General features: G+C 34.9%; 2 long non-coding RNA genes across 2 annotated transcripts; both read left to right on the top strand.

Annotated features, from left to right (window-relative positions):
• Nucleotides 1–7286: 7286 nt before the first annotated feature.
• Nucleotides 7287–8456, top strand: LOC131224094 (uncharacterized). Its single transcript, XR_009160825.1, has 3 exons — nucleotides 7287–7317; nucleotides 7760–7803; nucleotides 7896–8456. It is a non-coding gene; the product is annotated as an uncharacterized LOC131224094 (long non-coding RNA).
• Nucleotides 8457–9726: 1270 nt separating this feature from the next.
• On the top strand, nucleotides 9727–10678 carry LOC131224342 (uncharacterized). The gene is made up of 3 exons (XR_009160837.1): nucleotides 9727–9791; nucleotides 9939–10027; nucleotides 10534–10678. It is a non-coding gene; the product is annotated as an uncharacterized LOC131224342 (long non-coding RNA).
• Nucleotides 10679–12640: the final 1962 nt, after the last annotated feature.

Consider the following 12640-nt stretch of genomic DNA (forward strand, 5'->3'; position numbering starts at 1 on the left):
TTAACTCGAAATTGATGGAGCAGACCCGGATGTGCGTCAGAGCTATCCGGAAGAGCGGGGTTCCCTAGAAAGAGGGAACCGCTATTATGATCATGATGAAGCTGTCCATTTTTTATGGACAGCATTAGAAGGGCCTGGCAATTTGTGTCGAATGGCCGTATTTATATCTGTAGTTGTAGGGACCTTACCCTTAACCTAAACCAAAACCTATGACCTAAAACCTTAACCTATAACCTAAACCTCAACCTTAACCTAAACCTAAACCTAAACCTAAACCTATAGCCTAAACTCAAATCCCTAAACCTTAACCTATAACCTAACCTAAACCTATACTTATAACCTAAAACTATTCCCAAATCCCAAAACCTATAACCTAAACCTAAGCTTTCCCTAAACCTATAAGCTAAACTCAATTCCCTAAAGCTAAACCTACACCTAATCCTAATCTCAACTCCCTAACCTAAACCTAAACATAAACTTGAAAATTCAAACTTAAACCCCATCCCGAACCTGAACTGGATTTCCTAAACCTAAACCATAACCCATTCTCAAATCCAAAAACCTATGACTTAAACCTAAACCAAAACCAAAACTTATAACCTAAACCCGAACCCATTCTCAAATCCCAAAACCTATAACGTAAACCAAAACCAAAACCTATAACTTAAACCCGAACCTATTCTTAAATCCCAAAACCTATAACCTAAACATAAACCTTAACCTAAACCTATAACCTATAACCTAAACCCGAACCCATTCTTAAATCCCAAAACCTATAACCTAAACCTATAACCTATAACATAAATCAAAACCTAAACCTAAACCTATAACCTATAACCTAAATCAAAACCACCTTTCCCTAAACCTTAACCTAAACCTATATCCTATAATATAAATCAAAACCAAAACCAAACTTAAACCTAAACCTAAACCTATAACCTATAACCTAAACCTAAACATACACCTAATCCTAATCTCGACTCCCTAACCTAAACCTAAACCTAAACTTGAAAACTCAAACCTAACCCGATCTCGAACCCGAACCCGATTTCCTAAACCTAAATCTTAACCTATTCTCAATTCTCTAAACCTATAGCTTATAACCTAAACCAAAACCAAAACCTATACCTTAACCTAAACCTAAACCTAAACCTATAACCTATAACTTAAACATAAACCTAAAACCTAAATGTATTCTCAAATCCTTAAACCTAAATCTAAACCTTAACCTAAACCTATAACCTATAGCCTTAACCTAAACCTGTAACCTATAGCCTTAACCTAAACCTAAAACCTAAATGTATTCTCAAATCCCTAAACCTAAACCTACACCTAATCCTAATCTAAACTCCCTAACCTAAACCTAAACCTAAACTTGATAACCCAAACCTAAACCCGATCCTGAACCCAAACCCGATTTCCTAAACCTAAACCTTAACCTATTCTCAATTCCCTAAACCTATTGCTTATAACCTAAACCGAAACCAAAACCTATACCTTAACCTAAACCTAAACCTAAACCTATAACCTATAACCTAAACATAAACCTAAAACCTAAATGTATTCTCAAATCCTTAAACCTAAATCTAAACCTTAACCTAAACCTTAACCTAAACCTATAACCTATAGCCTTAACCTAAACCTGTAACCTATAGCCTTAACCTAAACCTAAAACCTAAATGTATTCTCAAATCCCTAAACCTAAACCTACACCTAATCCTAATCTCAACTCCCTCACCTAAACCTAAACCTAAACTTGAAAACCAAAACCTAAACCCGATCCCGAACCCGAACCCGATTTCCTAAACCTAAACCTTAACCTATTCTCAATTCCCTAAACCAATTGCTTATAACCTAAACCGAAAGCTAAACTTATACCTTAACCTAAACCTATAACCTATAACCTAAACATAACCTAAAACCTAAATGTATTCTCAAATCCCTAAACCTAAACATACACCTAATCCTAATCTCGACTCCCTAACTTAAACCTAAACCTAAACTAGAAAACTCAAACCTAAACCCGATCCCGAACCCGAACTCGATTTCCTAAACCTAAACCTTAACCTATTCTCAATTCCCTAAACCTATATCTTATAACCTAAACTTAAACCTAAACCTTAACCTAAACCTATAACCTATAAACCTAAACCTAAACCTAAACCTGTAACCTATAACCTAAACCTAAACCTAAAACCTAAATGTATTATCAAATCCTTAAACCTAAACCTAAATCTTAACCTAAACCTAAAACCTATAGCCTTAACCTAAACCTATAACATATAACTTAAACATAAACCTAAAACCTAAATGTATTCTCAAATCTCTAAACCTAAACTTACACCTAATCCTAATCTCAACTCCCTAACCTAAACCTAAACCTAAACTTGAAAACCAAAACCTAAACCCGATCCCGAACCCGATTTCCTAAACCTAAACCTTAACCTATTCTCAATTTCTTAAACCAATTGCTTATAACCTAAACCGACAACTAAACTTATACCTATAACCTAAACCTATAACCTATAACCTAAACATAAACCTAAAACGTAAATGTATTCTCAAATCCCTAAATCTAAACCTACACCTAATCTTAATCTCAAGTCCCTAACCTAAACCTAAACCTAAACCTGAAAACCCAAACCAAAACCCGAACTCGAACCCGAACCCGATTTCCTAAACCTAAACATTAACATATTCTCAATTCCCTAAACCTATAGCTTATAACCTAAACCTAAACCTAAACCTAAACCTATAACCTATAGCATAAACCTAAACCTAAACCTGTAACCTATAACCTAAACCTAAACCCAAAACCTAAATGTATTCTCAAATCCTTAAACCTAAATCTAAACCTTAACCTAAACCTTAACCTAAGCCTATAATCTATAGCCTTAACCTAAACCCCGTAACCTATAACCTAAATATAAACCTAAAACCTAAATGTATTCTCAAATCCCTAAACCTAAACCTACACCTAATCCTAATCTCAACTCCCTAACCTAAACCTAAACCTAAACTTGAAAACTCAAACCTAAACCCGATCCCGAACCCGAACCCGATTTCCTCAACCTAAACCTTAACCTATTCTCAATTCCCTAAACCCATTGCTTATAACCTAAACCGAAACCTAAACCTATACCTTAACCTAAACCTATAACCTAAACATAAACCTATAACCTAAATGTATTCTCAAATCCCTAAACCTTAACCTACACTTAATCCTAATCTCAACTCCCTAACCTAAACCTAAACCTAAAATTGAAAACTCAAACCTAAACCCGATCCCGAACCCGAACCCGATTTCCTAAACCTAAACCTTAATGTATTCTCAAATCCCTAAACCTAAACCAACACCTAATCCTAATCTTAACTCCCTAACCTAAACTTAAACCTAAACTTGAAAACCAAAACCTAAACCCAAACCCGAACCGGATTTCCTAAACCTAAACCTTAACCTATTCTCAATTCCCTAAACCTATACCTAGCGCCTAAATGTATTCTCGAATCCCTAAACCTAAACCTACACCTAATCCTAATCTCAACTCCCTAACCTAAACCTAAACCTAAACTTGAAAACCCAAACCTAAACCCGATCTCGAACCCGAACCCGATTTCCTAAACCTAAACCTTAACCTATCTCAATTCTCTAAACTTTTATCTTGTAACCTAAACCTAAGCCTAAAGCTATACCTAAACCTGTAACCTATAACTTAAACCTAAACCTAAAACCTATTGCTTATAAGCTAAACCTAAACCTAAACCTAAATGTATTCTCAAATCCCTAAACCTAAACCTACACCTAATCCTAATCTCAACTCCCTAATCCAAACCTAAACCCGATCCCGAACCCGAACTCGATTTCCTAAACCTAAACGTTAACCTATAACCTAACATAAACCTAAACCTATTACCTGCACTTATAACCTAAACATAAGCCTAAAACCTAAACCTAAACCTAAAATCGAAATGTATTTTCAAATCCTTGAACCTAAACCTACACCTAATCCTAATCTCAACTCCCTAACCTAAACTTAAACTTAAACTTGATAACCCAAACCTAAACCCGATCCCGAACTCGGACCCGATTTCCTAAACCTAAACCTTAACCTTAACCTATTCTTAATTCCCTAAAGCTATAACCTATATACTATAACCTATAACTAAAACCTACCTTAACCTAAACCTTAACCTAAACCTAACCTAAACCTAAACCTAAACCTAAACCTAAACCTAAACCTAAAACCTATAACTATAACCTAAACCTAAACCTAAACCTAAACCTAAACCTAAAACCTAAAACCTAAACCTAAACCTATTTTAATGATCAGTTTTATTTTAAAAAAGTGCCCACTTTTTTGGAAGAAGTTTATGCTATTCTTCATGATTCTGAATTATAATGTTTTGTTGGTTTAGTATTTTTTTTCCAGGTGAAAGACAAAAAGAAAATTGTTGCTGATTTTTTTTTCTTTTTTTATTTATGATGTTAAACTTATATATATTTATGTGTGGGTGAATGTAATGTGGATAAGATTGCTTGTGTTTGGATGGATGTAGTTTATGTAGTTTGGGTTTAGATGGATGTAGTTTATGTTTGGATGAATGTAGTTTATGTTGGATTTACGTAGTTTAGGTTTAGATGGATATGAATGTGAATATGATGAAATATATCATATCACAGGTGTATATCAGGAAGAATACGATGAAATATATTGTAAAAGGTGTATATTGATCCTCTCAAATTTGAAAATGTGCTTTGAAGGCTCATAAGGGACGGTGCATGACAGTCCTTTTTAAGGACGATCTGTGGCCGTCCTTTGAATGCTTATAAGAGATGGCTCATGACGGTCCTTTTTAAGGATGGACCATGACAGTCCTTTTTAAGGACGGTCTATGGCCATCCTTTGAAGGCTCATCAGAGACGATCTACGACAGTCTTTTTTAAGGACAGTCCATGACCGTCCTTTTAAAGGACGGTCGATGGCCGTCCTTTAAAGGCTCATAAGAGACTGTCACGACCGTCCTTTTTTAGGACGGTCTATGACCGTCCTTTTTTCGTTAATAAAAATGACAGTTTTCGACCGTCCTTTATGTAATACGACACGACAAAATTTGACGGCCCTTGCGACGGTCCATGACCGTCCTTTTTGGTCATTTGAGACGGTTTTGGACTGTCCTTTTTTCACAGTTTTGGTCGTGTTCGCACTTATAAGTTAGGACCATCTCCATCTGATTTGTGGGGTGCAACATCCAGCCAACAAAAGATGACTTCCATTGATCAGAAGAGAGATGAAAGATATGATGAACTATATACTGATATAGTCTCTCTTAAAGAAAATATAGCTGCACTCCCATCCTCAAGAGAAGCTGAAATGTCATCCCTTAAAGAAACTATGGTTGAAATCTCATTTGCAAGAGATGCTGAAATTTCTTCCTTGAAAGAAACTCTGATGAAATTGATAGCCACTATGAATAATGTAAACAATAACCCACCCACAGTATTCGGTGCTGCAGCTAGTTCTAACATGAACCAACCGTCCTCATCATCAAGCCATTGGGTGAACTCTCAGGTAATTATGTTATATACATATCTTTATTTACATATGCACTATGTCCTAGATTATATATAGTTTAGTTGGTATATAATGATTAATATTGATTTATCATTTGCATAAACACTCGACGAATAAGGGGAAGACCACGAGTTGCACTAGCGCTGGGGTAATTCCTTATACCAAGTGAAAAGTTCTTTTATTATATTTTGATGTTATTGTGTTCTTAATTATATGTGGTATATGGATGAGTGTTTATTCAATACAATGCTACAATGCAATTTGTCAAATAGTGAATTTTATTTTGTAGGATGTGACTAGAGTTCTTCTTATAAGTATTGTCAAACCCGGGGTTACTATTGCTAAAGGAATTGTTTTGAGCAAGGATCCGCTCACAAAAGTAGGGGGGCACGAACTTGGAATTGGTTTTTGGGAAGTATTAATTCATGTGGCAATAGTACGGGAGAAGGTTTTGATAAGACCCTATGGACGATATAAAACAATTGGGGATGCTATTGGAACGAGTATTGTTTGGCCCTCTATTATGTGTAAGGTCAGATTTTTTTTTTCCATATACAATAGAATTTCTTGTACAAGAATGCGAGTACTAATTAATTTCTTTTTATTATTTTGTTTTGTAGGTTTAAGGAGAGATGGATTGAGCTAAATGAAAGGATCTCTCTCTCTCTCTCTCTCTCTCTTTTAAATGTTTTATGTTTTGTGCATGGGTTTAGGACTGATGTGTGATTGGTTTTGGATAAAAAGTGTTTAACTCTCATTTTGAAATTTGGATTGACTTAAGATCCAATGCATATGACAGGTTGGGTAACTAAATCAACAAGTTAGTCAACATGATTTACTCTTGTTCTTATCAATTTTCTTTATAACTCAATGCAACTCTTGTTCTTTCCATGTTTCTTTACAACATTAATAGGATGGCATTGACCTTTTTTAGCGTGTTTTTTGAGGCAGTGTTAGATGATGGAATCCAAGCGAAGGAGAACAACTACATTTATGTAAGTATTATAAGTCTTAAGCTCCATTTGGTCATCACATCAATCTTTATGAATATAATTTTTTATCAAACCAAATGGATCTTAAGCCCCCTTTTTAACTCCGCCAATGCAACTACTTGCATTGCCGGTCCCAAGCCCAGGTAAAGGAGGAGGGAGAAAGGCTTGAGCATCAAGGTGAGTTGTATCATTTTCTTCCATATTTCTTTAATGCAGCAATACTGTGTTGAAATTTTCAGCATTTTTACAGGTTGAGAAGTGGGTTGATTCAAAATTTTGTTGACAGTGTAATCTCTAATTGCTTTATGTTGAAATTTTCAGCATTTTCATATGTATGTTACCCATGTTAAAATCTGAAACTTTCAGATCATATGACTGAATTGTTGAAATTTTATACGTACATCAGGACTATCGAACATTGCCCAAATGATCAAAGGGAATGTCGTGAGACTAGTAATCACTGGGAGAGATTTTGTTGGAATCAGATGTCTTTATCTTTGGGGTCTTACTGCTGGAGATCATTAATGGCAAGAGGAACAACGACTGTTTCAGGGACGATCCTCACAGAATTTGATAAGATATGTAAGTGCAAGTTTTCCTTCTTGATCCATGTATATCATCACTAACATTGCATCCAGCTAAGCCATATTTTTTCTGTAATAACAGCCTGCCCTTTTTGTGAACAAAGAGAGATAATTCAGAATTAGCAGAGACAGATGGGCTGACAAGTTGTTCAATAGAAAATTTGAAAGGTTTGATATTCAAACAAGACGTCTTGTAGTCCTGGCATATTACTGTGTAGACTTTCTTTTGTACATTGTTCAAAAAACTTATGGCCTGAGCTTGGCTAAGTTGACCTATTTAAAAAGCTGGCAAAACATTCCAAGTTGATGATTTACTTGGAGTATTAGTAGTTTCAACCCAATAAGTTTCTGGATTGTTGAAATTGAATTGAAACTTTAAGTTTCTTTTGAGAATTGCTGGCATTTTGTTTAGTATCATCTTTTTGTTGATTCGCTTAACTCCTTTACTGCTTCTAACACAAGCAAAACCCAATTGAAATTGGTGAACTTTTGGCTTGTATTATTGGTTTCTGCTAGTTTGTAATTGTAAAGTCCCCTTCATGGTTACACTTGTAATTTGTTTTCTCTTTCTGTACCAATTTCTTCTAACTGAGGTTTACGAATGTTGCAGAGGCACCCGAACCAATGGAAAGAGATTTCATGTCCCAAATCATCGTATCATTTTTTCTCTTGACCATTTAATTTCTTTGATACGATGTTCCTACTACAATACATGTTTATTTATTTTTTGTTCTTTTTGGTAACAGAGATACTTGTTGGATTCTTTTGATTACACAATTGGCTCAAAGTATTTGTTGAAGTCAACCTACATCTAGATTTGGAGGTGTGGAGAAAGCATGTGCTGCTCTCCATAAGTAACCAATTTGCCACACTGGTAGATGTCTGGCATGTACATGAGCTGCCTTGTACATGCATGTGTTGACCAAAACCTATAGTACCAAAAGGCAAGAAAGAAACAAGATAAAGATCTTTTGCTTTTTCTACTTTTACCTTTTTTCAAATTGTTGTATTGAAACATGAATCTATTACTCATGAAACGATTTGAATATTAAGGTTTCCTTGTATGTAGCTTTTAATGGATAATTTTAACCAGTCGATATTTCAATGGTCTTTTCTTGTCTGTATCCTTTTAAATCGTTCACTCTCTTACTCAATTTGTCCCACATTCTGATTTTGCAGAGAGGAAATGATGTTCTGCATTCACCAGTGACTATGCATATTTAGTTGTGGAGATTGAAGGTGCTAAATTGTTTATTGATAATTATATTAATTGACAGGTAGAGATTTCTGAACTAAACAAGGAACTGAGTTGAATTCAGAATCAGGCAAGATTTGTGGCATTTTATTTCGTATGTACAGAATTAGGCTTTTATTATTTTTGTTGTTGTTGTTGTGGTTAGCAATATCAGTGTCATTTTGTGTTTTTCAAATGACTGGAAGAGCTGGTCTTTTAATTTGATTTTGTAGTTCAAAAGAATTTAAAGCAGAGGTAAACATGAATTCTATGATTTTTACAATCTAATGGTTATATATGACATTGAAAGACTTTCTTTTTCTTTTTTCTTTTTTTTTTCTTTTTTTTTTTTTGAATTTGGATAAGATGACTATCAGGTTCAACAGATTCAAAAAAACAACAAATCTCATTCGTCATATCCTCTTGATTAAACTGATTGTTCACAATTCAGCTCACTTGGGCATCCAAATGCAGCGTGCATGCCTCACAAGATCAGTAACATTGTTTTCTAATATGTGCCACCAAAAAAATTGGATATATAGCTAATTGTTGGAATAGTATGCAATATTGAAGGTATTACTTTAGGTGGACTCACACACACACACACACACACACACACACACACACACACACACACACACTCTCTCTCTCTCTCTCTCTCTCTCTATACTTTTCTATCAGCCTAGTATTAAGCAAATCTAGTTGATTTGGTGATGTTCTTTTATTTCTTTTTCATTTTTTTTTTTGAATAATTGATTGATTTTTTTATGTAAGAAACACTTGTTGCAGGTGTTTTCATTGAGAAATGCTAGGACGGTTGAATGTGTGATTTGGGCACATGCCCTTGAGATTTGTGCCAGTCACCAAGTGGGGAACATTCTGATCATATCCTGGCCTAAAGTCATGTTGGTCCACTTATTTGGTTAGTGGTTAGCCACATGCATGTAATTGAATAATAATGTTGATTTTCAGCTATAAGGACCGATTTCTTGCTGCTTTGCCAGCATCTCGTCGAGCAAGTGCTGACTTCAGTCGGCCTGTTTTCACAGCCACTGCATTCTACTTGTGTGCAAAAAGACACAAGGTAGCTAATCATTGAAATCCTTTCTTCTCTTTCCATTTCAACCTGCCTGATTTTTTAAAATGTTTCTTACGCTTCAGTGTTTACTTGTTTTGCAGCTTACAATAGACAAGATTAAGCTTATTGAGCTCTGTGGCACATCAGAATCTGAATTTACTAGTGTAAGACATGCTCCTGTTAGTATTTTCTTTATTTCTACTTTGTAGCATTTTTTTTATTGGACTTCCGAATCATGGTTGCAGGTTTCAACTTCTAAGCCTACGCTTTGATGTTTTCGGTATTGCAAAGGAAAAGAAAGACCCAAAAGCTGTGAAAGGGCGCACTGAGGTACATTTTTTTTATTGACATTTTACCAGGCCAATCTCCCTGTTCTTGCACTGCACTTCCAACCTGTTCCTATAAACTCATTTTCTTTACAAATGAATGGTTTGCTTACCTTTGAGATAGGTTTCTAATTTGTAGATTGGTAATCAGAACTATTAGATGCATTACCTAGCAAAAGGAAGTATGAGGATGATGGTGATGTATCTGAGGACTCGATTGACGATGAAGATGGACTTGAGGTGGGCATGCCCCTATAAGATTGCTATGTTATATTATCCCTAGATGGATGATGCATTTATTCATGCTAGTTTGAAAGATCTGATATATATGCATGTGCATTTATGCGCAAACATATCCCTGGTCCTCTCTCACATTATGTACTATCACACACTAAACAATATCTACATTTGCGCATCAAAGAATGTGACTATAGAGTTAATTTGCATGGGATCTCACCTAACATGTGCCTTAGATAAGCAGAATTGTGACCAACATTATCACATTGAAGGTGGTGCAACCCATCCTTTATAAACTATGAAACTTCTGTAGAAGACAAGGAATTGAATGGTCTCCTTGAAACTAATGCTTGGGTTGTGGCAACAGTGAATGCTGAAAAGTTTTTTAGAAGATGAATTGTGACGATTTACAAAGTACTAATGCTATATTAGGCTTTTAGTGGGTGATTTTCAAACTTCATTCATGTTTAGATTGCAAATCAAATTTCTCCATGGAATTTGTTTTTCAGTATGACAAGAATCTTAATGCTTCTCCGTGGAATCAAACTTCATTCATGTTTTTCAAAAAATGGGATAGAAATGCTATGCTCTTCTGCTGCTCATATTCATGGTTTTGTTGATTGGAGGCTTTTCGTCAGTTTCAGCTACTACTACTACTACAGGAAGTAAGTGTATTAAAACTAGAAAAAAGAAATGGTACACTTTTATACTATTTCAATTCCAAAAATGGAATTTGGGTGTTTGCATTTAAGAGGGTTGGTGTTGATAGTTAACCTCTTTTTTTTAGCATTTCAGCTGAAATCTCTCATTTTTTGTAGGATTTGTAGGTGGGGTTTCTCCAATGCATTGTCTGCACTCTGGAAATGGCTTTGGTCATTACAAACTAGTACAAAAACAGGTAAAAATCTTGCATTTTCAGCTTTTTTATGGTAATGATATTTACACCCATGTTTTTTTAATGCATACACCCCATTGTCTAGTTGTGCTTCTTGAATCATACAAAAAAGCAGAAATGTGGGGTTTATGAATAAAAAAGGGAGGGTATTTCTGTTTCTGCTGGAGTGTTTTTGATCTATTTGGTTGCCACATTTTTTCACTAAAAATTTCAGTTTTTTAGGGTAATGATATTTACACCCCCATCTTTTTTTTTTTTTCAGTATTTTTTATGCATTTATTGGTTCGATTTGTGTTATGGTTGGTGTTGTTTGTCTGCCAATGTTGAGTGTTAAATTCTTAACTTCTCCACTTGTACCGACTGACTCCTTTCAACTTGTATCAACTCCCATATTTCCATGTTTTCTTGTTTATAGGTTGAAGTATGTTGAACAAGATTTGGCAAAGAAAAGGGGCAAGAGCATTAATTGATGTTACAGATCATATTAAGAATGATTTACAAAGTGTAGAGGATGAATTGTACGTCATTCCAGAGCATCTGAAGGTGAGCTTGGTGGTATTACATCTCCTCATTGTTTTTATTAAATTGAGAGTTGTTGTATATGCTAATAGATTCTCAACTTTCTAAATTCGTTCCTTTACTACTATTATTGTGATAATTATGTAGAAGATTCTTAGATTCTCAACACATCTTAGATACCATCTCGGTTCATCCATGTCACCTAAAGCAGATCATAGAATTGTAATTAATGAACTAGATTCACCATTGATATTGGTCACGTGTACACTTGAATGTCACGTGTGAAGGGTGCATATGGATGGACGGGCGTGGATAAAACACATGCATCAATGTAGTGCCAATAGATGTAATGGAATTCAAGTTACAACATTTGTTGCCTAGATAGTTTTTGACTTTTTAAGGATAGGATCAAATGATTGATTATTTTCCATGCATCAATTTGTTGAATGCTACTTTTTGACTCTTTTTTTTTTCCTTATGTGCAGGATTTTAATCAAGTGTGCCTGAATTTAGGCCTACAAGCACTTCACCCTTTTGATGCCACTTGTGCTATGACTAGACCATATAGAGGATTTGTTTTTATTTATTTATTTATTTGAGACCATTTTTAATTTATTGTAATAAATATTTTTTTTTTTATTACTAAGTAATATAAAATTTATTTAATATGTAGTTTTAATTGTATTGCATCATTTTTTATCTTTCAAATATTAAAAATATGCAAGTTTTTCAATTGAATTATATATAATAAATAAATATTATTGGCCTATTGGAGCCTTTGAAATCTATACATGACTTTTAGTGGTGCCTTTTTGTGAAAAAGTATTCAGAAACTGTGCTGTCACCGACGCTTGGATACACTTTTGCGGCGCTTTTGACGCTTATACAGGCGCTTCTGTCAGAAAATACTATCAGCCACAAAGCGTCGGTAAAGGCAGAATGAGCGCCGCAAAAGGGTATACAATAAGCGACGCTCAGACAAGCGCCGCTAAAAGTATACTAGCGCCGTTATAACTTTTAGCGACACCCTAAGCGCCGGGAAAATAAAACGCCGGTGCTTTTAGAGCTTTTAGTGGCGCTTAAAAGCACCGGTAAATGTCCTTCTTCTTGTAGTGTATGTTGCAATGATACATATGGATGCACTCCAATTTCACTTGGTCAAAAAAAAAAAAAAAAGAGATCTGCTGTGAATGAAGTCTAAA

The sequence above is a fragment of the Magnolia sinica genome, chromosome 13, assembly GCF_029962835.1.
Source record: "Magnolia sinica isolate HGM2019 chromosome 13, MsV1, whole genome shotgun sequence".
In the NCBI taxonomy this organism is placed as follows: Eukaryota; Viridiplantae; Streptophyta; class Magnoliopsida; order Magnoliales; family Magnoliaceae; genus Magnolia; species Magnolia sinica.